The sequence below is a fragment of the Physeter macrocephalus genome, chromosome 6 (assembly GCF_002837175.3).
Source record: "Physeter macrocephalus isolate SW-GA chromosome 6, ASM283717v5, whole genome shotgun sequence".
NCBI lineage: Eukaryota > Metazoa > Chordata > Mammalia > Artiodactyla > Physeteridae > Physeter > Physeter macrocephalus.
In genome coordinates, this window is record NC_041219.1 from 75,411,383 (window position 1) to 75,437,551 (window position 26,169).

Sequence of the window (26,169 nt, forward strand, 5' to 3'; positions counted from 1 at the left end):
GTGTAGTTCTCTCTTCGCAAGTTCCTGGCCCTGGAAATTCTAGCTACCTTATAAACTTTTAACTCTGTCTCCTCAACTCAGTGAGAGGCTTGGGTTTCCCCGCCATATACTCCGGCTTGTAAACTGACTCCAGTTTGTAAACTGGTCATTTATAATGCTTACCTTGTTTGTTTCCTTTCTCTCAGGAATTATAATTCTCTGCTGTCTGTTATCCACTATCTAAAAGCAATTGTTTCATATATTTTGTTCAGTTTTGTAGTTCTTTTAGTTGGGACGTTAAATGTGGTCTGTCTCCATTTTGATTGAAAGTACAATGCTATCTGTATACTTTACGGATATAGTTTAAACTTTTCTCCAAACTTTATCATATTTTTACTTTGAAGTAACCATAGTACAGAAATAATAGATACTCCAGTGGTGTGTGGTAGTAAAGATGTTTGTGAGTAAACTTCTGGTGATATTTAGAAAATGTTTTTTTTGTTTGTTTTCATTTATTTTTTTTATCTTTTATTCTATGTTATATTTATAAATACAACAAAGTATAAAGTATACTTTATTTACTGTGAAAAGTAAAGTTTTTCCTTTTAACCTGTCATTAAATCTTTGGGTAGAATTTACACACCAGGAATATGCATCATATTTTTTGGTTGTTTCCTATATCTTAGACATATCACTTCCTACTCTTAGTAAACCTTAAGAAACCAGACATTTCTCATTTCTGCATCCATAATAGATCATTTTACTCAACAGCTGTTTAGAAAACACCCAGTTATTTTACTATAATGTGAAGGATTTTGGTGTACACATTTTATGCTGTTTGTTTAATTAGAGTTCCTCAGTATAGTTATAAGATTTCCCTGTTCATTTTCTGAAATGAGTCAGATCTAATCTTTCTTCAGACATGTTTTCGTTCTGACTAGGTAACAATCCCAGGGCTTTCCACCCTTGGTATTATTACCTTTTTCATTGTCTTCAAACTATACTAAGATAGCTACAGTTGTATTTGGATGGCTTCAGTGCTTTGGTCTTTTTAGGGTTCATGCATGTGGTAACAAATACCACCAATAACATCATTTCTAAAGCATGAGGGCTATAGATATACACAATTTAAAATTGTTTCTTTTGGAAACTCATCTATTTTTCCATTCTTTCTTTATTTCTTCTGGAAATTATATGTGTTCTTCAAGGTTATGCAAGCCTTGACAAACTGAGTTTTGCCAGCCTGTCCAAGAGAAAAGTCAGCACCTTACATAGAGCCAAAGTAGAGGAGGAAAAAATCCCCAGTTTTTATGGCATTGTATCAGGAAATTGAAAGCACTGTGAAGAATATGTGTGCAGATATATGTAAACTTGTAGCTCTTGCATTGCTGCCTGGTTTTTATTGTGTTCTCTTTATGTTCTTTACGAACTATATAATATAGGCCATGGCAAGTCCCCCTTTTTTTCCTACTTATTTAAAGGTGTGGGTGAATTTTTAGTGATGTTGAGGGTCAAGATTAACTTTCTGTTTTCTGTTAATATATCTAGTACCTATCTGATATTTCTATACATAAGTGGAATTTTTATGTAGTCTTTGCATTTTACCCTAGGCAGTGGTTTGTGCTAGACGGTGTTTGGTTCTGGTTTCATTTGGCTTCCTTTTTCTGGACCTCCTACCTATTTAATGTACCCAGCTTAGCTTCTAGGGTTCCAGTGCAACTATATGCAACCCATATAGTTTGCCTGTCTCCTGAGCAATATCCCTTCCTCTATATTTATTCCTTCCTCTTTTGAAATGTACCTCTCTGGTATACTATTTCACTAGGGTATTATTACATAATTGGATAAATTGAGTATTCCTCACATATTAATGATATTGCTACTGATAGTAGAGAGTCGTGCTTCCAGGAGATTTTAGTTTATGTGTCATTAGTATTATAATGTTAAGTACTTTGAGATTTGTTTTACTCTATTTTATTTTATTTTATTTTGAGGAGTTTTTAAGCTTTATATAAATTCTTACTGTGAGGACAACAAAAAATGTCTTCTTAAAACAAGGAAGTGGTCTCTTAAAACTGTTAGGCTCTCCTTGGAGAAAGTTATTTCTCTTGAAACTCAGGCCAGTGCAGGTATGTTTGCACTGTTTTCTTGGTAGGTCCAAATCAGGTGTTTTCATGGATGTTCTGCTTGTCCTAGAAAGAGAGGCTAAAGCTGAGTCTTTCACTTGGGGAGTGCTTAAATGCTCTTCTACAAATCAGTGACCAGAATCATTTCATTTTGTGCCCATGTGGTTTCTGTGGGTGGTTTGTTGTTTTAAAAACTGTTTCAAAGAAGTGCATTTTTTTTTTCCTGGCATTCATGTGTATCCTGTGTAAGTATTTTTCATTATTAATAATTTTGAGAAGAACCAACTCCGGGTCATAATGCAGTTGGCTTAAGTCATGGGGTTTTATCAAGTCATCCCATATGATTTTTGTCTGGTTTGCCAAGATTCATTAATTTGAGGTTCCCAAAGGACAGGGTAATGGTTTCCTCTCCTGTTTCTCACTGTCATCAACCTGTTTTTGGAAATTATTTCTATCAATTTTATCTAAATAATAGTCTTTAAAAGAAATTCATGAGACATTTAATTTCTTTTAGGTCTATATGTTGGTTTTACTTTTGTGGATTATTTCCCCCCATTTCTTATTCTATATAGAATTCCTATTTCTGAGTATAACTTTAATTCCAGCTTTCTCATTGTGCTTTAATTTTCATCTTCTTCATTTAGACTTAGTGGTTAGATATCTTGTCTTTAATTGAATTTCAAAATGGTTACGTTTTTGTCGTTTTCCATTCCCTGTCCAACAGTGACGGTTTGCTTCTGTAGGTGTACTGAAACCTTTCAGTAGTGAATTTGGGTTTAAAGAGAAGTTAAACGGAATTTTTGAATTATTTCAGAAATTGTAACATCATGCTATTTGCATTGCTGGCAATGGTGAAGATTTTCGTAAAAGTGAAGTTTTATAGGAAAAGCTTCATGTCATTGGCTTGTATGTAGCCTTGGAAGGCATCTTGAGTATTTGGCTAGCACAGATTTACAACTTTAAATAGTCTGCATAAGTATTGTAGTTAACAAGTGAATATTATTTATAACTAGGAATTAACTAGAAAGAAGATTTGGAGATGACCTGAACTTTCTACTTTAACAGAAGGGAAAACTGAAACCGACATAGATTAGGTGGCCATCTGTGATAACACTGTAATTTAGTGGAAGAGTTAGGGCTAGAGCCCAGGGCTCTTAGTGCTCTTTCTACTACCTTAGAATCTCTTAACGTCTTATCTCCAACAAAATAACAATTTTGAAGAATAAAATGAAATCAAGTCCCTGGTTTTAAAATACCCAAACACATTTTATTTTTCTGATATAAATTTGAGTGATAAGAGAAACTTTACAAATTCATACCACATTTTTCCTCTTGACCTATAAAACAGTACTGACTGTCTCTGAGGTTGTCACTTGGTTATTTGAAGAAGGAAATTATTTGGCCATTATTTTATTGAAGTGTATTTTCATCATATTAAAGGAATTTTTAAAACTTCCCCAAAGGTAGGAAATTTTGCAAATAAGAACTGTATTGGCTAACTGTTGATTGCGTGTTTAGCATTATTCCTCTCCTATCTACCTTTCTAACAGAACCTGTTTGTTCAGGTATCTAACCCTCCTTCACATGACTCAGAGAAAGGAGTCTTCCTTCACTTGACTCAGAGAAAGGAGTCTTCATTCCGAGTTCCAGAATTGATTCTAGTAAGTCTAAGTGAAACATGGTACTTCCCTTTCTTTGCTAGTGGTAGGTTCAAAGATGAGCAGATCACAGTCTCAAACTATTTTGCTTTTACCTCCAGCCTGTGGATGAAGTTACACATAGGAGGTCAGGTCCAAGGGAATTACAGAGAATTTCTGAAGCTCTGAGTTGTAGTGTTTAGAGCCTGCTTTACCCATACTTCTTGTCATATGAGATAATGGTTATGAGATAATGGTTATGCATTTCCTTATTGTTTAAGCCAGTTTTCTTTTGGAATTTTCTGTTACTTCCAGATTAAAATATGCTATCTGATGCATCTCCTAATACTTTTCACTGTGAAAGAAGATTCAATAAGAATTATGTTTTGGTGACTAAACTGATGTGAATTCAGGGAAAAAGGAACACTTACAATAGAATTGAAACTAGGGGAATCTTTTAAGAGATTTTTAACTGAGAAAATCTTAAAATTGTGGCTCATAAGCAACATAAAGCACTGTTATTTACCTTTCATTCTTGCATCTCCACTGAACTTTTCTCTTACCCGTGACCTTCTGTATCCAGTGGTTTGTATTCATTCCTTATCTTCTTTGACCTCTATTATATTATACCTGTTTTTATTCTTGTACACTTTTTTCTTATGACTTTTTAGGGTATCATTCTATCTTTCTATATGATCATTCCTTTTAAATTTCTTTTGCTGATTTATTTTCCTCTATGTATCTCTTGAATAGTAATGGTTTTCTTCTTGGCCTGATTTTTTTTTTTTTTTTTTTTTTTTTTTTTTTTTTTTTTTTTTTTTTGTGGCTCCACGGCGTGTGGGATCTTCCCAGACCGGGGCACGAACCCGTGTCCCCTGCATCAGCAGGTGGACTCTCAACCACTGCGCCACCAGGGAAGCCGTCTTGGCCTGATTTTAAAGAAAAACTTCATTATTTAGAATAGACTTAGAGAAAAATTGTGAAGATAATACAGAGAGTTCTTATATACTCCATACTCAGTTTCTCCTATTATGAATAACTTACACTATTAATGCTACATTCATTAAAATTAACGAACCAATGTTCATACATAATTATTAACTGAAGTCCATACTTTATTCAGATTTTTGTAGTTTTTGTCTACTGCCCTTTTTCTATTCCATATTTTCATAAAGGATACTGAGGCAGGAAATAGATGGGCCCCAGGCTGAATAGCTGGAATCCGTCCCCTGTGGACAAATACTCTAAGATAAAGATAAGAGCAAGAGCAAGGAGGAGCTGAGTCCTGCTTGGGTAAAAGATAAAGAGACCACATATGGCTCATTCTTGCGGTCAAGGAGACCTCCCCAGATCTACATGCGCAGAAAGTCTCCTTGGGGGCCAAGGGTGGGGGGTGCCACCCCATAATAGGTGGTGTCAACGTCCCTACAGGCCTCTGCACTGGAATTCATCTTGTTAGAAAGATGCGCATACATGTCAGGGAGGGCCTTAGGACAGGTCAGATGTGGAAAAGAAATGAGATAATTGACCAAAGGTAAACAAAGACCTGGAAGAACCCTCACATATAAGTGATTTGAATCACCTTTCTGGTGCGCTCCTCATTAGGGAGGATGCCCACACCCTTTCTCTCCCAGTGTGTATCTCTACCTTGCTTCTGTCTTAAATAAACAAACTGTTTCTCTGTGTGCTCTCCCACTTGTTGTGCTGAGTCTTTAATAATAAACTTTGTACCTGTTTTTACAGTTTTTGCTTCCTTGAGAAATTCATTTTTCAGTGGGGACAAGAGCCAGGGCAACTTTGCTTCTAGCCTCTAGCTCCTGGTGGACTGGTGGCTAGGATTCCCGGTTTTCACCCAGGCTACCCAGGTTCAGTTCCTGGGGGAGGGAACTAAGATCTTTTTCAAGCCACTGCTCACTGCTGTCTTCTCGAGATCAATACTGTATTACATTTAGTGGTCATGTGTCCTTAGGTTCCTCTTATGCTGTTTTGTTTTTTTTAAACTTTGCTTCTTTTTGATGACCACGACAGCTTGTTTTGAGAAGCACTGGTCACATATTTTATAGATTGTCCCTCAGTCGGGGTTGTGGATTTTCTCATGTTTAGAATAGGGTTATGGGTTTTGGGAATAAAGACTACAGAGGTAAAGTGCCATTTTTATCATGATATATCAAGGGTACATACTATCATCATGAGTTATTGTTGCTACTGACTTGGATCATCTGGCTGAGGTGGTTTTGGTTTTTGTTTTAAAGTTATTCTTATTTTTCCTCCTTTCTGTGTTGTACTCTCCAGAAGGAAGTCACTATCTGCAGCCTATACTTAAGGGGTGAGGAGTTCCACCTCCGTGAGGGTACGGTATCTATATAAATGATTTGGAATTCTTCAGAAAGGAAAATTAATCAATTTCCCGCTACTTACTTACATATTTATTTATTTAATATCAGTATGGACTCATGGATATTTTCTACTTTGCTTGGCCTAATTTTTTAACTGCTCTCTATATATTGATAATTTCTAAATATATTTATTCTAGCCAGTCTTCCCACCTGTCTTTAGAAAGAACTTTTTCTAGTTAACTTCCTATCGGACCTTTTCCCTTTGCTTTTTAAAATGTGTCCGTATTGCCTACGCTCAACCTAATCATTTTATACCTCATCTCCTCATTTTCTGCCTCATTTCTTCCACCCAAACTTGCTTTTCCACCTGCTTGCTCAAGCTAGAAACCAGTGAAATCCTTTAGTTTTTTTCCCTTATTCCCATTGCCTTGGTAGCTCTCATTTGGATTATGTTTGTCTGTTGCATTTCCCTAAGACTAACCTATCCTACTTCTACACCATTATCCACATTGCCTCATAGCTGTTTTTCTAAAATACATATCACTTATTCAAACACCTCCATATTACACATCCCTTCTCAGAATTCTTGAGTAAATTTTGTTTCTGACACTAATGTAACTGTGATTTTAGTCAAATTACTTGGTCTGTCTCTAGCTTTAGTTTCCTTATTTAAACAATGTAGATAATGATAGGGATCTTGTAAGAACTGAAACTGCTAGAGTGTCTAAAGAGTATAGGTGTCTGTCTGGAACAAAATAGAACACTCTAAGATAGTTATTTTTATTATTCTGTGGCTCTTTCCGAACTCCTTGGTATGACCCTTTATATTTTGGCTCCTAGCCACTTAGCCAGCAGCTTCGTTTGTGGATATTCCCTCACCATAGGCCACTTATCATCCTCAAATTCCACATTATTTGTTGTATTTTGGGCTTGTTCTACTGTGTACTTTCTATACGTGTCCCTTCTCACCTGTTCTTTGTTAGGAATGCCCTCATCTTTCTTGCATAACAGGAAAAATGACTTATCCCTCAGTATTCAACTTAAATATTCCCACCTATGCAATTAATCACCACATTCCTCTGTGGTCACTGGACCATGTATATAGAGATGTATACTGTATAAATGTTTGCACGTGTGTCTTTCTGGTCTGTTAAATTGTGACCTCCAAGGGGACAAGGACTAAACTTATCATTACATCCCTAAGACTTGGTATCACTAAGTTAACATTTGATACATAGACTACCTCGCAAGTGCAGAAATCATGTCTAAGTATCCTTTACTAATGGTTATCAGGCTTCTACTTGAACCTGTCTAGTAGTGGGAAATTTATAATTGGAGAAGAAGTGATTACTTTTAGACAGGTCTAAATTTTAGAAAGTTATTTTTGATGTAGATTTGAAATCTGTTTACCTTTAGCTTTTACTTGTTCTCTGGAGCCATAAAGAATGTCTGTGCATTCATCATTTTACAAGCATTTGAGCATCAAATATGTGTTAAGTACATTTCAGAAGTCTCTTGGTTAGAAATGAAAGAATCCTGAAACATTCTAGCTTAAGAAAAACAAATTTCCTCATTAACAATAATAGTCTCCTGACTTTTTCAATTGTTCACCTCTATTAGGTATCAGATGTACATCCAGTATGGGTATAATTTATCTGTACATTGTGTATATGCATGACTGTAATATATTCTGTACATTATAAAACAAAGGATAATACAAAATCCATTTTAGATGTAGTATTGCTTCTCACATTCTGATGGATCATCTTACATACCCCCTAGTCCTCCTCAGCGTGGTATGTGCACACCCTTTTAAAGTCCTCTGATATACATAATCAAACTGTAGTATGGGCAGGGTTGGAGCTGGTCTTTGGGATGACTGAAGAGACTCAGATGCCTCAAGGAGTTCTACTTTGTTTTCTTTTTGTCTCTTTCCTCAGTGGCTTCATTCTTTCAGACTGGCTTTTCCATGGGGATAAGACCATGGCTGTTGGCTTTGGGCTCATTTCTTCACAGTTTTCACTTATTCAACAAATTATGAATGGAGTGTATAGTTTGTGCCAGGCACTATTCTAGGTGTTGGAGATACAGCAGTGAGTATTAAAAAGAAGGATATTAAAATGGTAAGTGCTATGCAGAGGATTAAAATAAGGCGATATGACAGTGATTAAGTGGCTGCTTACTAATGCCTTTGTCCACAGGGGGCATTAAAGCTGAGATCTGAATCACAAGAAATAGCCAGCCGTGTAAATATCTGGAGGAAGAGTACTCTAGGGAATAGTTCAGGCAAAATTTCTAAAGTGGGACTGAACCTGCATGCTGAGGAGTAAGTTAAGGCATTGGGTTTAGAACTTAGAAGATGAGGAGAGTTTTGTGATGTATGGGATTTTTCCCTTCTATTTCTAGTTGCAAATATCCCAAGGAAAGATTGATTGATCCAGCTGGAGTCAGTTTCTTATCCTTAGGAATAATTATTATGGCTGAGATACGTAGCTTGGCGTAGGTTGTCTACCCTTATGGCTAGAAGAAGCATGGAGGGAAGGGTGTGGGTTGGCAAAATGACTATAGGCCTTGTGGGTCAAGAGCATTTCATTTCGTTAGCTGAGAGTTCTGTCTTAACATATTTGAAGATACCTATTGTTTCTTATCTTTGTTGACTTTTTATCAAGGCTAAACTTTTGTAGTTTTCTTTGTTCTTTTCTGAAATGAGTATTTAACAACATGTATTGCTTTAACATTGCATGGTAGTGGTGAGGATGAAAAGTGGAAAGAGAAGATGGAAGTCTCACTGCATCCTATGAAAAAATCTAATCCATTCCCTGAATAGTTCATGTGTAAAGGATATACGTAATTTGAGGACTCTCTATACTTTATTTCCTAAGGCAGGGAAATTGGCCAGTGTATTTTATAAAGTATTTCTTAAGTTGAAAACAAAAGGAGTTTCCAGATGTATCTTCATAACTGAGAAAACTTTAACCCATATTGTTTCACCTTCCAAATATCCCAAGTGTTTTTTGAGTAATACTTTTGCTTATTGGTTTTTGGTAATATTGAAAACATCAACATGACAGTGAGGGTTGCATGGTTTGAATTCCGTATAGCAGTGAGGGACCATAATGTTGACTCAAAGTGGTATTCACTATTAAGGGCAAAGCTCGGTACTAGATTCTGATGTTTCTGAAGCGATGCAGCTGCAACACATCAGCTCTCTGTGATGCTGCATGACAGTCTTAATTCTTGAAGTCACATGGATTAGGTGCCTATAAAGAAGCACAAGACTAATTTCCATTTAGAATTGAGTATGAAATATACTGTTAATAAACCATGAAATAATTGTAGAATTTGATATCGTGTTCATATTAAGCAATCATGGCATTATTATTCAATTTTCATTGTTTGAGCTAGGTTAGGTTTGATTCATAACCTAAAACAGCTCTTACATTAGAGTTCCAAGGTGAGCCTTGTATGTTTGAAATACTTAATTTAGATGTTGAAATGTTGGATATTATGAATACAGAGGCTTTAAAAAATTCCCAAGAAAAGAACTCTGTGGTGAACTCTTTTGCTTTACTGTTATTACAGAATTTTAACAACGCTTTTCTGTGTTGCGATTTTGGGTTTTGTACATGCGGGTTGTGAGAAATAAACTAGAAATCCTGTCTCTGTGGGTTGGAATCTAGTGTGGCTTCATACGGCAAACAAGGTATTTTAGCATGTATGTGCCAGGTAAAATTTTAAATGGGCTTTCCATAGGGTACAAACTTCTGAAGCCAACTGATGTAAAGTGATTTTATAGTTGCAGACAGACTCCTGTTGACTTACATTTGTTTTTTTTACCTTATGGTGGGAAATCAGTAGCTGATTAAACAAACAACTAAAGAAATATCTCTGTACATCCTTAGTACAGCTTGTTCCTGTTCACTTGTGACAAATTGTTTGGGGAAGAGTTCTGAGATGACATGCCAAGACTTAATATCCTAAGAGTCTAATAGGGTTTTTTCATTATATTTTTAAAATGACAAGTGTATTTCGAGATCTAGAATTTCTTGACTTGTTTAAAGGACTTTATCTAGAAGAATTGAAATGAGTAATTTAAGGTTTTTAATTGTACTTAGAGAAGATATGTATGTTTTCTTGTTTCCTTTCTCCTAATTTATTTCAGAACTTTAGGGAAGGGACATTATAGCACCATGAGGGTGGCCAAATTTAGAAAGGTCTAGGTGAATTTATTGTCTTTCAGCTTGCATTATTCTTACTTATATGAGTGGCTGGAGATGTCACATGTAATTTGAGGTCTACATCTGGTTTTATGTTAAGTGAATCTGATCCAAGCTCAGCTATCTTCAGTGGTGATTTTCCCAGCTGTAAATTAGGACCTTGGCATTGAAAATCGTGTGGTTTTATGTAAGTAGAATTCAGATTGTGATGTTTTCTGTCACTTCATAATTCTAATTTTAGAGTTTTAGTTTTTAAAGCAGAATAATTCACTCCAGAAAAGTCTGCAATCTATGATTTTCCATATATCGCCAGGAACGATGGTCAATGGTTTGAATGAAACTGAATATCTTTTATTAGAAATATGGTGGAGCCTTTTACTCATGCACTCATAGAATTGTAACCATGAATTTTCTATCTTTTATGTTTAAAAATACAGGAGAGTCTTTGTATTTGCATTCTTAAATTTCTTGGAAACACAGAGATATTAATGGAAATTTCCTGCACTGGTAATAAAAAGGGGTAGAGTAGGGAATAAACCTAGAGGACGAGCTACTTAGTGCTCTTTTGCCTTACTTAAAAAAAAAAAAAATCACCTTTCAAAATATTGGTCTGAATTGCACAGGGTTTCAATTTGAATATTGTGGGTATCATGAAGTCTTTTCTTGTAGCTGTTATCTATTGTTTAATGCCATCTAGTAGATTACAAGTGCCTTGGGGGTCAAGGTTACTATATATTCATCTTTGTATTATCTTATAATACTTAGCTCCTCACATAATATATTACACAGAGTAGGTATAACAGGTTTGTTGAATTAAATTGGATTGACTTGAAGTAGAAGGGAGGAATTAGGCAGATGGAAAAACAGGGCTAACCTGAAGAAAGCTGAGCCTTGTGATCTTTCTGGATATGTTGTTTTAGTTTAAGTAATCAAGAATGGTGATATCTTATTTACATTTTAAAATGTTTATGACTGACTAGTCAGAAATTTTAGCATGTCTTTGTTCTGTACCAACTAGTGATTTATTTACCTTTTTTCAATGAGCTGCTCTGTGTAATAATTCTGGTGGTTAAAAAATAGCATTATTTTGTTTCAGGAGATAACTCTCATGAATTAAATTCTAGACTAATTTCTTCAGTCTTTCTGCCCCAGCCCCAATACCTCCATTAAAAAAATCAGTGTGTAATTTGTATATATTGTGAAACGAACAGATCAGAGGTGTATATCTTCCTGGGTTCTGACATATATGTAACTGTGTAACTATACTCTGATCAAGATACAAAACATTTTCATTTCCCCAGAAAGTTATTTAATTACACATGTACTCTCTTTCTATACCACTCTATCCCTGTTCCCTGACCCACTGCAATATGAACTGTTTGTTACTGGCCTAATTTGCCCAACGTAATGTTTTTGATTTCTTTTTGATTATTATTATGAAGTCTATTCACTTCAGTCTTTTTGATGCATAACATAAAATTTACCATCTTTACCATTATAAGGTGTATAATTCAGTGGCATTAAGTGCAGTCACATTGTTGTTCTACCATTACCACTACCATTCATCCTCTTTTCATCTTGTAAAACTGAAACTTCATCTTTCTTTCTTAATTTAAAGAACACTTTAAAAAAGAATTTATAGTACAGGCTCCTATATCCAACTTAGTTGGCCTGGTAATTTTAAGCTTAAAAAATTTTTTTTTGGCCAAAGTGGGTAGTCATAAAGATGATCTGTACATACCTTAAAACATAATATATATTTATAGTTCAGTCTTTTGATGTTGGGCCCACATCTTTTCTGTGAGCATAGATCTCCTGATTGGAGTTCATCATGGACTTTCTTAAATCGGATAAATGTATATGTATAGCTGATTCACTTTGTTGTAAAGCAGAAACTAACACGCCATTGTAAAGCAATTATACTCCAATAAAGATGTTAAAAAAAACAAAACAAAAAACTTTAAAACATTATCTTCAATTCCTAGTTTCAATTTCCTTTTAAGTGTACTGAGACAGTTAAAAATGGTCCTAGTGGTTATTGTACTGAATGTTTACAAATAGTCTTGCCTCTTGGCAGTATTTCTTTTTAAAGCAATTAGCCTTTATCAAGACTGATGTCAAAGAGGTTACTGCCTATGTTTTCTTCTAGGAGTTTATGGTTTTAGGTGTTACATTTAGATCTTTAATCCATTTTGAGTTTGTTTTTGTATATGGTATGAGAAAGTGGTCCAGTTTGATTCTTTTGCATGTAGCTGTCCAGTTTTCCCAACACTATTTATTGAAGAGACTGTCTCATTGTGTATTTTGGCCTACTTTCTAGTAGATTAGTAGACCATATAAGCATGGGTTTATTTCTGGGATCTCTATTCTGTTCCATTGATCTGTGGGTCTGTTTTTATGCTTATACTGTATTGTTTTGATTACTATAGTTTTGTAGTATGATTTGAACTCAGGTAGTGTGATACCTCCAGTTTAGTTCTTTTTTCTCAATATTATTTTGGCTATCTAGGGTCTTCTGTGTTTGTATACAAATTTTTGAATTATTTGTTCTAGTTGTGTGAAAAATGCTATTGGTATGTTGATAGGGATTGCATTGAATCCATAGATTTCCTTGGCTAATATGGTCATTTTAACAATAATTCTTCCAATCCATGAATACGGTATATTTTTTCCTCTGTTTGTGTCATCTTCAATTTCTTTCAGTGTCTGTTAGTTCTCTGAGTCCAGGTCTTTTTCGTTCTTGCTTAGATTTATTCCTAGGTATTTTATTCTTTTTGATGTAATTATAAATGGACTTGTTTTCTTAATTTCTCTTTCTGATAGTTCATTGTTAGTGTATAGAAATGCAACAGATTTCTATATATTAATTTTCTGTCCTGCAACTTTACCAAATTCATTGATGAGTTCTTGTGGTTTTCTTAGTGGCATCTTAAGCATTTTCTACATATGGTATGTCATCTGCAAACAGTGACAATTTTCCTTCTTCCTTTCTAATTTGTATTCCTTTAATTTCTTTTTCTTGTCTGATTGTTGTAGCTAGGACTTTCAGTACTATGTAGAATAAAAGCTGGGAGAGTGGGCCTCCTTGTCTTGTACCTGATCTTAGAAGAAATACTTTCAGCTTTTCCCTGTTTTAGTGTGATGTTGGCTGTGGGTTTGTTGTATATGGCCTTTATTATGTGGGGCATGTTCCCTCTATACCCACTTTGTTGAGAGTTTTTTTTATCATAAATGGATGTTGAATTTTGTCAGAAGCTTTTTTGTGTGTGTCTATTGAGATGATCATATGATTTTTATTCGTTCTTTTAATTTGTTAATGTGGCTTATCACATTGACTGCTTTCTGGATATTGAACCCTCCTTGCACCCACGGGATAAAGTCCACCTGATCATGGTGCATGGTCCTTTTAATGTATTGTTGAATTTGGTTTGCTAATATTTTATTGAGGGTTTTTGCATCTATGTTCATCAGTGATATTGGCCTGTAATTTTCCTTTTTTGGTTACGTCTTTGTCTGATTTTGGTATCAGGGTGATGCTTGCCTCCTAGAATGAGTTCAGAAGCATTCCATTATCTGTAAATTATTGGAATAGTTTAAGAAGGATAGATGATAACTTAAAAAAAAGTTTCATAGAATTCACCTGTGAAGCCATCTGACCCTGGACTTTTTCTGGGGGAATTTTTTTAAAATTACTGATTCAGTTTTATTACTGGTGATTGGTCTGTTCAGTTTTTCTGTTTCTTCCTTATTCAGTCTTGGGAGGTTATAAGTTTCTAGGAATTTACCCATTTCTTCTTGGTTGTCCATTTTATTGGTGTGTGCTTTTTCATAGTAATCTCTTATCATTCTCTCTATTTCTATGGTCTTGGTTGTAACTACTTTTCTTTCATATCTGATTTTATCTACTTGGGTCCTCTTTTTTTTTTCTTGATGAGTTTGGCTAAAGGTTTATCAGTTTGTTTATATTTTGAAGAATCAGCTCTTCGTTTCATTGATCTTTTCCAGGTTTTTTAGTCACTAATCCTTTTATTTCTGCTCTGAGCTTTATGATTTATTTCCCTGTACTAAATTTGGGTTTTGTTTATTCTTCTTTTCCTAGTTCCTTGAAGTGTAAGGTTACGTTCTTTAATTGCAATTTTTCTTGCTTTCTGTGATAGGTTTGCACTGCTATAAACTTCTCACTTAGAACTGCTTTCACTGTGTCACAGAGATTTTGTATCATTATGTTTCCATTTTCATTTGTGTCCAGATGTTTTTTGATTTCCTCTATGATTTACTCAGTGAACAGTTGGTTGTTTAGTGGCCTCTACATGTTTGTGTTTTTTGCAGTTGTTTTTCTTGTAGTTGATTCCTAGTCTCATAGTATTATAGTCAGAAAAGATGCTTGATATGATTTCAGTCTTATTAAATTTTTTGAGACTTGTTTTGTGGCATAGCATATGACCTATCCTAGAGAATGTTCCAGTACAGTTGAAAAGCATGTGTATTCTGTTGCTTTTGGATGGAATGTTCTGTATATGTCTATTGAGTCCATCTGCTCTAACGTCTTGGTTAAGGCCAGTTTTTCCTTATTTCCTGTTTGAATGATCTGTCCATTGATATAAGTGGAATGTTGAAGTCCCCTACTATTACTGTGTTACTGTCCATTTCTCCCTTTATGTCTGTTAATGTTTGCTTTACATAGTTAGGTGTTCCTATGTTGGGTGCATATATATTTACAATTGTTATATATTATTGTTGGATTGATCCTTTTATCATTATGTAATGTCCTTTGTCTCTTGTTACAGTCCTTGTTCTTTTTTTAATTAAAAAAATTTTTTTTAACATCTTTATTGGAGTGTAATTGCTTTACATTGTTGTGTTAGTTGCTGCTGTATAACAAAGTGAATCAGCTATACGTATACATGTATACCCATATCTCCTCCCTCTTGTGTCTCCCTCCCATCCTCCCTGTTCCACCCCTCTAAGTGGTGAAAAAGCACTGAGCTAATCTCCGTGTGCTATGTGGCTACTTCCCACTAGCTATCTGTTTTACATTTGGTAATGTATATATGTCAATGTCACGCTCTCACTTCATTTCAGCTTACCCTACCCTCTCCCCGTGTCCTCAAGTCCATTCTCTATGTCTACGTCTTTAGTCCTGTCCTGCCCCTAGGTTCTTCAGAACCTTTTTTTTTTTTTTTTTAGATTCCATATATATGTGTTAGCATACGGTATTTGTTTTTCTTTCTCTGACTTACTTCACTCTGTATGACAGACTCTAGGTCCATCCACCTCACTACAAATAACTCAATTTCGTTTCTTTTTATGGCTGAGTAATATTCCATTGTATATATGTGCCTCATCTTCTTTATGAATTCACCTGTCGATGGACACTTAGATTACTTCTGTGTGCTGGCTGTTGTAAATAGTGCTGCAGTGAACATTGTGGTACATGACTCTTTTTGAATTATGGTTTTCTCAGGGTATATGCCCAGTAGTGGGATTGCTGGGTCATATGGTAGTTCTATTTTTAGTTTTTTAGGGAACCTCCATACTGTTCTCCATAGTGGCTGTATCAATTTAAATTCCTACCAACAGTGTAGGAGGGTTCCCTTTTCTCCTCACCCTCTCCAGCCTTTACTGTTTGTAGATTTTTTGATGATGGCCATTCTGACTGGTGTGAGGTGATACCTCATTGTAGTTTTGATTTGCGATTAGTGATGTTGAGCATCCTTTCATGTGTTTGTTGGCAGTCTGTATATCTTCTTTTGTAGAAATGTCTGTTTAGGTCTTCTGCCCATTTTTGGATTGGGTTGTTTGATTTTTTGATATTGAGCTTCACGAGCTGCTTGTATATTTTTGAGATAATCATTTGTTAGTTGCTTTGTTTGCAAATATTTTCTCCCATTCTGAGGGTTGTCTTTTCATCTTGTTTATGGTTTCCTTTGCTTTGCAATAGCTTTTATGTTTCATTAGGCTCCATTTGTTTATTTTTGTTTTTAATTCCATTTCTCTAAGAGGTGGGTCAAAAAGGACCTTGCTGTGATTTATGTCATAGAGTATTCTGCCTATGGTTTCCTCCAAGAGTTTTATAGTGTCTCGCCTTACATTTAGGTCTTTAATCCACTTTGAGTTTATTTTTGTGTATGGTATTAGGGAGTGTTCTAACTTCATTCTTTTCCATGTAGCTGTCCAGTTTTCCCAGCACCACTTATTGAAGAAGCTGTCTTTTCTCCATTGTATATTATTGCATCCTTTGTCAAAGATAAGGTAACCATATGTATGTGGGTTTACCTCTGGGCTTTCTATTCTGTTCCATTGATCTATATTTCTGTTTTTGTGCCAGTACCATACTGTCTTGATTACTGTAGCTTTGTAGTATAGTCTGAAGTCAGGGAGCCTGATTCCTCCAGCTCTGTTTTTCTTTCTCAAGATTGTTTAGGCTATTTGGGGTCTTTTGTGTTTCCATATAGATTGTGAAATTTTTTGTTCCAGGTCTGTGAAAAATGCCATTGGTAGTTTGATAGGGATTGCATTGAATCTGTAGATTGCTTTGGGTTGTATAGTCATTTTCACAATATGGATTCTTCCAATCCAAGAACATGGTATATCTCTCCATCTGTTGGTATCATCTTTAATTTCTTTCATCAGTTTCCTTTAGTTTTCTGCATACAGGTCTTATGTCTCCCTAGGTAGGTTTATTCCTAGGTATTTTATTGTTTTTGTTGCAGTGGTAAATGGGAGTGTTTCCTTAATTTCTCTTTCAGATTTTTCATCATTAGTGTATAGGAATGCAAGAGATTTCTGTGCATTAAAAATTAATGTATCCTGCTACTTTACCATATTCATTGATTAGCTCTAGTAGTTTTCTGGTGGCATCTTTGGGATTCTCTCTATATAGTATCTTGTTATCTGCAAACAGTGACAGTTTTACTTTTTCTTTTCCGATTTGCATTCCTTTTATTTCTTTTTCTTCTCTGGTTTCTGTCGCTAAAACTTCCAAAAGTATGTTGAATAATAGTGGTGAGAGTGGGCAACCTTGTTGTGTTCCTGATTTTAGTGGAAATGGTTTCAGTTTTTCTCCATTGAGAACAATGTTGGCTGTGGGTGTGTCCTATGTGGCCTTTATTATGTTGAGGTAAGTTCACTCTGTGCCTACTTTCTGGAGGGTTTTTATCATCAATGGGTGTTGGATTTTTGTCAAAAGCTTTTTCTGCATCTATTGAGAGTATCATATGGTTCTTATCCTTCAATTTGTTAAATGGTGTATCACATTCATTGATTTGCATATATTGAAGAATCCTTGCATTCCTGGGATAAACGCCACTTGATCATGGTGTATGATCCTTTTAATGTGCTCTTGGGTCTGTTTCTTAGTATTTTGTTGAGGATTTTTGCATCTGTGTTCATTAGAGATGTTGGCCTGTAGTTTTGTTTTTCTCTGACATCGTTGTCTGGTTTTGGTATCAGTGTGATGGTGGCCTCGTAGAATGAGTTTGGGAGTGTTCCTCTCTCTGCTATATTTTGAAAGAATTTGAGAAGTGTAGGTGTTAGCTCTTCCCTAAATGTTTGATAGCATTCTCCTGTGAAGCCATCTGTTACTGGGCTTTTGTTTGTTGGAAGATTTTTAATTATGGTTTCAATTTCAGTGCTTGTCATTGGTCTGTTTGTATTTTCTTTTTGTTCCTAGTTCTGTCTTGGAAGGCTGTGCTTTTCCAAGAATTTGTCCATTTCTTCTAGGTTGTCCATTTTATTGGCATATAGTTGCTTGTAGTAATCTGTCATGATCCCTTGTATTTCTGCAGTGTCAGTTATTACTTCTTCTTTTTCATTTCTAATTCTGTTGATTTGAGTCTTTTCCCTTTTTTTCTTGATGAGTCTGGCTAATGATTTATCAATTTTGTTTATTTTCTCAAAGAACCAGCTTTGAGTTTTGTTGATCTTTGCTATTTTTTCCTTCATTTCTTTTTCATTTATTTCTGATCTGATTTTTATGATTTCTTACCTTCTGCTAACTTTGGGTTTTCTTCTTTTCTTCTTTCTTTAATTGCTTTAGATGTAAGGTTAGGTTGTTTATTTGAGATGTTTCTGGTATCTTATGGTAGGGTTGTATTGCTATAAACTTCCCTTTTAGAATTACTGCTGCATCTCATAGGTTTTGGGCCGTCATCTTTTCATTGTCATTTGTTTCTAGGTATTTCTTGATTTCGTCAGTGATCTCTTGGTTATTTAGTACTGCATCATTTAGCCTCCATGTGTTTGTATTTTTTACATTTTTTTCCTGTAATTGATATCTAGTCTCATAGCGTTGTGGTTGGAAAAGATATTTGATATGATTTCAATTTTCTTAAATTTACCAAGGCTTGATTTGTGACCCAAAATATGATCTACCCTGGAGAATGTTCCATGAGCACTTGAGAGGAAAGTGTATTCTGTTGTTTTTGGATGAAATGTCCTATAAATATCAATGAAGTCCATCTTGTTTAATGGGTCATTTAGAGCTTGTGTTTCGTTATTTATTTTCATTTTGGGTGATCTGTCCATTGGTGAAAGTGGGGTGTTAAAGTCCCCTACTATTATTGTGATTTTGTTGATTTCCCCTTTTATGGCTGTTAACATTTGTCTTATGTATTGGGGTGCTCCTGTGTTAGGTGCATAAATATTTACAATTGTTATATCTTCTTCTTGGTTGATCCCTTCATCATTATGTAGTGTCCTTCTTTGTCTCTTTTAAGTCTTTATTTTAAAGTCTATTTTGTCTGATATGAGAACTGCTACTCCAACTTTCTTTTGATTTCCATTTGCATAGACTATCTTTTTCCATCCTCTCATTTTCACTCTGTATGTGTCCCTAGGTCTGAAGTGGGTCTCTTGTAGACAGCATATATATGGGTCTTGTTTTTGTATTCATTCAGCCAGTCTATGTCTTTCGGTGGGAGCATTTAATCCATTTACATTTAAGGTAATTATTGATATGTATATTCCTAGTACCATTTTCTTAACTGTTTGCAGTTTGTTGTTGTAGGTCATTTTCTTCTCTTGTGTTTCCTGCCTAGAGAAGTTCCTTTAGCGTTTGTTGTAAAGCTGGTTTGGTCGTGCTGAATTCCTTTAGCTTTTGCTTGTCTGTAAAGGTTTTAATTTCTCCATCGAATCTGAATGAGATCCTTACTCGGTAGAGTAATCTTGGTTGTAAGTGTTTCCCTTTCATCACTTTAAGTATGTTCTGCCACTCCCTTCTGGCCTCTAGAGTTTCTGCTGAAAGATCAGGTGTTAACCTTATGGGGATTCCCCTTTATGTTATTTGTTGCTATTCCCTTGCTGCTTTTAATATTTTTTCTCTGTATTTAATTTTTGATCGTTTGATTAGTATGTGTCTTTCTCCTTGGATTTATCCTGTATGGGACTCTCTGCCCTTCCTGGACTGGACTGTTTCCTTTCCCCTATTAGGGAAGTTTTCAACTCTAATCTTTTCAAATATTTTCTCTGTCCCTTTGTTTTTCTCTTCTGCATCAGAGACCCCTATGATTTGAATGTTGGTGCATTTAATGTTGTCCCAGAGGTCTCTGAGTCTGTCTTCAATTCTTTTCATTCTTTTTTCTTTATTCTTATCTGTGGTAGTTATTTCCACTGTTTTGTCTTCCAGGACCCTTATCTGTTCTTCTGCCTCAGTTTTTCTGCTACTGATTCCTTCTAGAGAATTTTTAATTTCATTTATTGTGTAATTTATTTATTGTAATAATTATTTATTATAATATAATAAATTAATTATAATAATGTAATCTGTTAATTTCATTTATTGTGTAATGGTGAATTTTTAATTTCACCATTGTTTGTATGATCATTACTTCTACGTCCTTGTTAAACGTTTCTTGTACTTTCTACATTCTATTTCCAAGATTAGCATCATCTTTACTGTCATTACTCTGAATTCTTTTTCAGGTAGACTGCTTATTTCCTTTTCATTTATTAGGTCTGTTGGGTTTTTACCTTGCTCCTTCATGTGCTGCGTATTTTTCTGTCTTTTCATTTTGCTTAACTTACTGTGTTTGTGTTCTCCTTTTTGCAGGCTGCTGGATCATAGTTCTCATTGTTTTTGGTGTCTGCTCCCAGTGGGTAAGGTTGGAGCATTGGGTTGTGTAGGCTTCCTGGTGGGGGAGACTGGTGCCTGTTTTATGGTGCATGAGGCTGGATTTTGTCTTTCTGGTGGGCAGGGCCATGTTTGGTGGTGTGTTTTGGGGTTTCTGTGACCTTATTATGATTTTAGGCAGCCTGTCTTCTAACGGGTGGGGTTGTGTTCCTGTCTTGCTAGTTGTTTTGCATGGGGCGTCCAGTCCTGGAACTTCCTGGTGTTTGAGTGGAGCTGTGTCTTAGTGTTGAGACAGAGATCTCTGGGAGAGCTCTCACCCGTTGATATTACGTGAGACTGGGAGGTCTCTGGTGTTCTAATGTCCTGAAGTCTGTTCTCCCACCTCAGAGGCTCAGGCCTGACAGCAGGCCAGAGCACCAAGACCTTGTCAGCTGCACAGCAGTGAATGTGGCTCTCCCTGTTATGAAGTCACATTATGAGGGTTTACAATAGCTGTTTAGCTAGAACAGGCTGACTTGGTATCAATTTGTCTACGAGGCTGTCTCCAGCAGCTGGTGACTAAAAGAGTAGGTCTCCGCATGTGCTGCTAGAATCTTCAACGTTTATATAGAGGTCTTCGCTGGGTTCAGTCATGGATTCGGTACAGATGGTCTCAAGAACACCTTACTCTCTCAAGGTGGCTTGCTTGAAATAGCTCCTAAGCCTGAGGGTCTACAAGCTGCAGGAAGACACGACCCCCCAGGGCAGCCCTGCAAGCCGTGATTCTTACCATGAACGCTGCTGCAGCCATCGTGGAATCTGGCTTCCCCTGCTGCTCTGCAATGAGTTCAGTGAAGCTTTCTCTCTTTGCAGATGAGATTCATGCTACCTGAGTTTCCCAAAGCCATAGAGTGCTTAAATGTTGGGCCTGGGGTACAAACCCAGCAAATCTGGCACCAAGGTCTGTGTTACCTCACCCAACAAGAGTGGGAAGGCCATGCACCTGAACACTTCACCCTTGCGAGCTGCCTCCTCAAATCCTCCCCACTGCAGGAAGAGTCTCAGTCTTTGTTTCAAAATATATTTTGTCTGATATAAGCATTGCTACTCCAGTTCTCTTTTTAACATTTGCATGAAATACATTTTTCATCCTCTCACTTTCAGCCTGTATGTGTCTTTGGATCTGAAGTAAGTCTCTTTCAGGCAGCAAATATATGGGTCTTTTTTTGGTAACAATTCAGCCAGTCTATATCTTTTGATTGAATTATTTAGTTCACATACATTTAAAGTAATTATTGATAGGTATGTAGTTATTGCTGCTGTGTTGATTGTTTTCTGGTTGCTTTTGTAGTGTTTTTTTTTGTTCCCTTCTTTTGCTCTACTCCTTGGTGATTTAATGAGTATTTTTGTGTTATGTTTGTATTCATTTCTCTCTTTTTTTTAGCATGTGTCTTTTATAGATTTTTAGTTTATAGTTACCTTGAGTTTTATATACAAGAATATGTATACACATACATATATACATATGATTTTTTAAGGTTGATAATCTCTTAAGTTCAAATGCTTTCTAATAATTCTGCAATTTTATGCCCCCCACCCTCCCTACATTTAATGTTTTTGACATCATATTTTACATCTTTTTGTTTTGTGTATTCTTTAACTATTTACTGGCCTCTTAAAGTATCCTCATTTAAAAAAACTTTCTCTCGCTACTTTGTAGTTCAATTTGGGTGACTTCCACTACCCTGTTTTCCAGTATGCTAGTCTGTTCCTCTGTATTATCTAACCTACTGTTGATTTCTTCTATTGTATTTTAAAATTCTGTTATTGAATTTTTCAGTTCCATTTGGTTCTCGTTTATATTTTCTCTCTCTTAAACTCTCACAGTGTTCATCTGTTCTTCTCCTGAGTTCATTAAGTGTCTTTATGATCATTACCTTGAACTCTTTGTTGGGTAGATTGCTTATTGGTTCTTTTTATATTTTCTAACTCTTTGTGAAACTTCTTACTGTGCTTACTCACTTTTTCCTCCTGAGTTCACTTATCATTTTTATGATGATTGCCTTGAACTCTTTGTTGGGTAGATTGCTTATCTCCACTTTGCTTAGTTCTTCTTCTCGGGTTTTGTCTTATTCCTTCATTTGAAACATATTTCTCTATCTCATCATTTTGCCGAATTCTCTTTATGTCTGATATATTAGGTAGGTTGGTTACATTTTCCAATCATGGAGATGTGGCCTTATGTAGATGTCCTGAGCGTCTCAGCAGCATACTTTCCTGTGGTTACCAAAACTATAATGCTCTAGGGGTGCTACCTGGGTGTGCTGCATGGGCTCTTCTTTTGTGGTGGGGCTTATTATTGTGGGCCTGTTGTTAGGTAGGGCTCGGCTCTGGCCCTGTAGGCTACCAGGTCCTGTCTCATGCAGTGATTGCTGGCTTGCTGGTGTGTGGGACTGGGTCCTGGGGTTGCTGGCTATATGGCCTGGGGGTCAGGGGCTGGTGCTGGCCTGTTCATGGGCAGGTAAACCCCTAGAGCTAATAGGCTAGAAGGAGGACTCTAAATTCCCAGCACCAATGTCTTCATGGTTGAATGATCTCCCAGAAATGGCTGCCCCCATTATCTGTGTCCCCAGCGGGAGTCCCAATTGCCTCCTGCTTCTCTAGAGGCTTTCCAAGATCACGAAATGGGTCTGACTCATCTCCTTTCAAAGTACTGCTTCTGTACTGGGATGTGGAATTTGTGAGATTTTGTTTGTGCCCATTAAGATTGGAGTCTGTTTCCTACAATCCTCCAGCTCTCCTGTACACAAGCCCTGCTGGCCTTCAAAGCCAGATGTTATGGAGGTTTGTCTTCTGGTTCACGTCCCCTGGGCTGGGGAGTTCAGTGTTGGACTGAGACCCCTGGCTCCTTGAGGAGAAGCTCTGCAATTGTGATTATCCTCATGTTTGTGGGTCACCTACCTGGGAGTGTGGGTCTTGACTATACTGCATCTCTGTCCCTCTCACTGTGGCTCCTTCTTTATATATTTAGTTGTGGAAATTTTTTTCTAGTAGTCTTCAGGTTGTTCTCATAGATAGTTGCTCTGTAAATAGTCGTAGTTTTGGTGTGCTTGTGCGGGGAGCTGAGCTCGGTGTCTTCCTGCTCTTCTATCTTGGCCACACCCTGCTCCCAGTTAAGTTATTTTAATATGTATTCTTTGTATGTTGATGTATAATTTTTTCATATTAAGTAATAATACTTTTGAGACTGCTGTCTCTAAAACTACATATCAAAATTTATATTGTACATTAAAACATGGTTCAGACCGTATAAAGTGATGTGTAATCATTGTTACCTTAAAATTAGTCATTGGTTAAATACAGTCATCCCTTGGTATCCAAGGGGGATTGGTTTCAGCATCCCCTGCAGATGCTTTAGTCCCTTACAGTTGGCCCTTTTATATCCACAGGTTCCACATCAATGGATACGGAGGTCTGATTCTATGAGAGTCTTTTTTAGTAACTAGGGTATCTTTAAAAGCTGTAAAATACAGGTGAGACACAATTCAGGACCACATGAAATTTGAAAATCTGATTTTTAAAAACAGATTAGGACTTACTTTCATTATGAAATTTTTTTTCTCAAAGTTTGTTGAAAAATATACTTTATTGTGTAATTTAGGTGTGTGATATGTATAATGACTATATAGTTAAGTATTTTTCAGTACTTAAAAACATTTTTAATTTTTACATAAACTATAATAATAAATTTTAAATAAAAAATTGCTTACAGCTCCATCATGCTAACAAAGCTGAACATTTATTCCCCTTTATTCTGTTTCATTTTAATGTAGTAGGTATGGTTTTTAGAGATTTCTTTCATTGAAAAGCCGTAAGTAGAAGTATATAAAACTACAGTTTTATATATTAGTGAAAATTGAAAATTAGTAAATTTTTGTTTGTATGTTTTATATTATAAGTGATTGAATTATTTTCTTTTTCATGTAATTTTAAACATATCTTTCACTAATAGTTGTTAATCTCTCTCACTCAGTTATGTTAATGTATTTTAAAAGTTGCCATGTGATAAGCAGAATAATGTTTTCCAAAGATAACAGGTCCTAATCCTGGAACCTGTAAATGCTTTCTTATTTGGAAAAAGTGTTTGCAATGAGTAGATTATTCTAGGTTATCTAGGTGGGCTTCAAATGGTATCACAAGTATCCTAGAAGACAGAAACAAAGCAACATTTTACAGACATATAGAGGAACAGGTGATGTGACAGAGGAGCAGAGAGTGATTTGAAGATGTTGGCCTTGACGATTAGAGTGATATGGCTAAAAGTCAGGGAATACTGGCAGCCACCAGAAGCTGGGAAAGTCAAGGAATGGATTCTCACCTAAAGCCTGCTGAGGGAAGCAGCCTTGCTAACTTCTTAATTTCCACCAGTGATATTGATTTCAGACTTCTGGCCTTCAGAATCATGAGAAAATAAATTTCTGTTGTTTTCAGCCACCAGATTTTTAGTAATTTGTTATGGCATCCACAAGAAACTAATATGTGAGTATATGTTTCTATAATCAATGAAAGAGTTAATCATAGAGTAGGAAGGGACCCCAGACTTAAGCAATCTGCTCCTCTCTTCTTGTGACCTGGACATGTTCACATTTGCACTTCCCTTCTTACTGCTAGCCACTTCTTGTCTTTTGTGTTGCAGCTTAAATGTCAGCCCATCAAATGAGCCTTATTTTTCTACCCAGTTCTTTATTTTTTCTCCTTATTTTAGTCTTTTTAATTATCTGTGTCATTCATTAAAATTGACAATTATTTTGTTTCCTTGTTCTTTGCTAAGTGTCACATTAGAAAGACTTCCTGAGGGCAGAGAGAATTGTCCTATTCTGTACTCATAGTACAGTGCCTAGTACATAGTATGTTCTCAGTAAGTAAAAATTGTTGGTATTTTTCAATTACTTATGGGAGAAATTTCCTAGTTTTAAAAAAAAATTGTTCATTCTAGTGTCTGACAGTCTCATTGACTGTATGCAGTATTCTTAGTTTATCTCCAGTGTGATGGCATATTCTGATCTGACTTTTAACTTTCAATTTCATTTGTCCTGTTTAGGAGACCACTTTGTTCAGTCCCAGTGATGTCTATTTAGGTCTGTCACTGATCTAGTCATTCTTAGTATATTTTGCTTTTTGATGATGTGACTTTTTGCCTTTATCAGTTGTTACTGTGTTTTATTATATTTAATTTTGCTGACCAGATTTCTTTACATTTCTCTGAATCGCTTATATAGGCTTCTAATAAAGAGAAGGAAAAATATGAGAATATTTAGAATAGAGAGCCCAAGTTTTATTAACTCATTTATTTTTAAACCTTTAAGTATGTGTAGGTCATTTTACTTTTAAGGGCTTTTGGTGTTCAGTACAAAAAACAAACCAGGCAGCTGGTTTTCCAGTTCTTGGATACTACTTGCAAAGCAGTGTATTGGGTAATGTGGGGGTATATAATGACAGGGTTGAAAGATGGACTCTATCCTCTTGGGAGCTGTGTAGTCCATTAGGGAAAATTACACAAGTATAATACAAATTTTAAGGGAGATATTACTCTGTGATTGGGGAAAAAAAATGTTATAGTACTTCAGAGAAGTCAACCCTGGTAGCTATGCTTGTTTTCGGCTAAAGGAGAGGATGAGTAGGGAAAATCAAGATGGTAAAATGTTATGAACTTAATGATAGTCTAAGACATGATTATTTGAATATTAAACTGTATTTGGTCATGTTTCTTTTGGTCAGTTCAAATGGGATTCTATTTTAAAGATGTGCCTTACACTGCCATCTTGC

General features: G+C 35.8%; 1 protein-coding gene across 10 annotated transcripts in view; it reads left to right on the top strand.

The window, feature by feature from the left end:
* Positions 1 to 26,169, top strand: part of CCDC91 (coiled-coil domain containing 91) — a 393,065-nt gene that overhangs the window by 38,993 nt on the left and 327,903 nt on the right. The window contains exon 2 of one of the 10 annotated variants that reach the window (XM_055085537.1): positions 20,344 to 20,390. The exons of the other annotated variants lie outside the window; for them this stretch is intronic. The gene's annotated coding sequence lies outside the window, so the exon portion shown is untranslated. The remainder of the gene's footprint in view (positions 1 to 20,343; positions 20,391 to 26,169) is intronic. 10 annotated transcript variants of the gene reach the window in all.